The sequence below is a fragment of the Arachis duranensis genome, chromosome 3, assembly GCF_000817695.3.
Source record: "Arachis duranensis cultivar V14167 chromosome 3, aradu.V14167.gnm2.J7QH, whole genome shotgun sequence".
NCBI classification, from domain to species: Eukaryota; Viridiplantae; Streptophyta; class Magnoliopsida; order Fabales; family Fabaceae; genus Arachis; species Arachis duranensis.
The window spans coordinates 88,040,313-88,042,916 of record NC_029774.3 but is presented as its reverse complement, the minus strand read 5'-3'; positions in this window follow the sequence as shown (position 1 = coordinate 88,042,916).

Here is a 2,604-nt window from a genome sequence, read left to right as displayed (position 1 = left end):
AAGTAGTTTCTGTGCATTGCAAAGAATTAAGTTTGGTGTTTCACACCAAACAATGAATTCGTGGATCAATAATTCAAGGGGGAATGTGTGACTCTAAGTTTGGTGTTCCACCATACAAATCAACTGCACACAACAACCTTTGAATTATATGAAAGGAACAACCATTCTAAGCAATCACAGAAATGCTTAAAATCCTTAGCAGCAACTTCATTCCAAGGAGAATTCAAGAATTCAAAGAGCACAGGAGTAAGTAGGAGACTAAGTTTGGTGTTCACACACCAACTTAAGACTCAGACACTTGCCCATACATAGTTGAGCTAACCACTCAAGTGCTTGAGAAGCAAGCAACTTCATCACTCTTTGCAGGAAAGGAAACAAGGATCTTAGAAAAAAACATGAAGCAACAACTAGGAGAAGAAGGAGAAATCAAATTGTTTCCTGGCAACACAGAGAAAAACAAGAAATTTCACAAGGTGGTATTTTTTCTTGACCATTCTTTAAAAGGCAAACAAAAGCATGCTTGTTCTGGTTTAAACTGTAATTGTTGAATGTTTCTAGAATATGAAGTTTCTAGTATGATTGTCTGCTTTGAATAAAGTGAATGCCTAGATGTTTGGATATAACTTCACCTTCTTAAACAAATGCTTGCCAGGCTTGTTCTGTTCCAAAAATAAAAGAAAAGTTTGAACAAAAGTAACTTGGCTCAATTAGTGACAAATCAAGTAGAATTAAGTAGTGGTATGCATGCTTGATTGTTTAGTCAGATCACTAGAAATTGAGTGTAGAATTATCATTTTTGTGTAGAAATTTGAATACTGTCTATGGATCTTGGTGAATAAATGTCTTTGGCCATGAAAAAGAAAGAAAAAGAATAGAAAAGGCCACTGAAAAAAGGCAACCAAAAAGCAAGAAAAAAAATTGAGAAAATAAGCTAGGCACCAATGGTTTGAACTTCTGAGACAAATGCCTGTGGTGTTTATGTATTAAGGATATGCTTGGATGAATAGGTTCTGAGGAGTGTTTCAACACTTGGTAACTTAGGTTAACTAACCCGGGATTATCAACCAAAAATCCATTATCAAGAGCAACCTAAATACAAAACATTTAGTCACACAAAGAGGTGCTGGGCACCAATGTCTCAAGAAGAAATGTGAACTAAAATGCCTGTAGTGGATATGTGTAATGCACTGGTAAGAAAAAGAAAATGCCAAAGGCTTGTGCAACACATGACACTGAGCAAACAAGGAGCAAAGGAGCTCTAAGAAAAAGAAAAACAAAGAAGGGAAAAGTGCCAAGGACATAAGAATAACAAGAGGCCATAGCAGTGTTTAATGGATGCAATGAAAAAGTGATAATTTTACCTGATAAGAATGAAAAGGTGATGCTACAACTTTCTGCATAAAACCCTTCTGATGAACTTCAAATGCTTGCTAATATAGCCAATGTAATTGCTTTCTGTTTCATACTTTCTTCTCAAATAACTCAGGACTTGCTTAGGGACAAGCAAGTATTAAGTTTGGTGTTGTGATGCCAAGGCATCTTAGGCTAGTTTCACTAGCAATTTTCTGTTAGTTTTAGTTGTTTTATGCATTTTCTTGAGCTTAAAGTAACCAAGAATGGTTAAATGAACAACAAAGTAATGAATCATCCAAACAGTATAATTTTGATGCAAATTCAATGAGTTTTTAGTGATATTACTTGAATGCTATGAATGGAAGAATTCTCATGAAATTTTGCAAGACTTTGATGCAGTTGTTTGGATGATTTCAGGGAAGAAGAGGCTAGGCAAGGAAGCAACAAAATCAATAAAGGAAGCTTGAAGATCACATGTGGAGTTTAAGTTCCAATTTAAGCTTAAACTGGAACTTAAACCGCCAAGCCATATAATGCTGAAAGTGGCGTTTAACCTCCAGTTTAACCTTAAACTGGAAGTTAAACGCCAGAATAAGAAATGCACCAAAGCTGAAAGTGGCGTTTAACCTCCAGTTTAAGGCTAAACTGGAAGTTAAACGCCAAAATCATGAAAGCTGAGAAAAGATGAAACTGGCGTTTAACCTCCAGTTTAACCTTAAACTGAAGGTTAAACGCCAAAATGAGAATGGCACCAGGGACCATTTCCACGTTTAAGCTCCAGTTTAACCTTAAACTGGAGCTTAAACGTGTTCGACCAAAATTTGCCTCCAGGGTTGCAATCTTCATTCCCACGTTTAAGCTCCAGTTTAAGGTTAAACTGGAGCTTAAACGTGTTCGGCGTTTTTGCTCCCCCATGGTTGCCTTCTCATTTCCACGTTTAAGCTCCAGTTTAACCTTAAACTGGAGCTTAAACGTGTTCGACCAGAATTGCCTCCAGGAGTGTGAATGTCGAACACGTTTAAGCTCCAGTTTGAGGTCAAACTGGAGCTTAAACGTGGAAATGGCTTCCTGGTGCATAATGTGGGTCAAACACTAAACTGGAGGTTAAACGTGGAAATGCTCCCTTGGTGAAATTCTCATTCTGGCGTTTAACTTCCAGTTTAAGGTTAAACTGGAGGTTAAACGCCACTTTCAGCATTATATGGCTTGGCAGTTTAAGTTCCAGTTTAAGCTTAAACTGGAACTTAAACT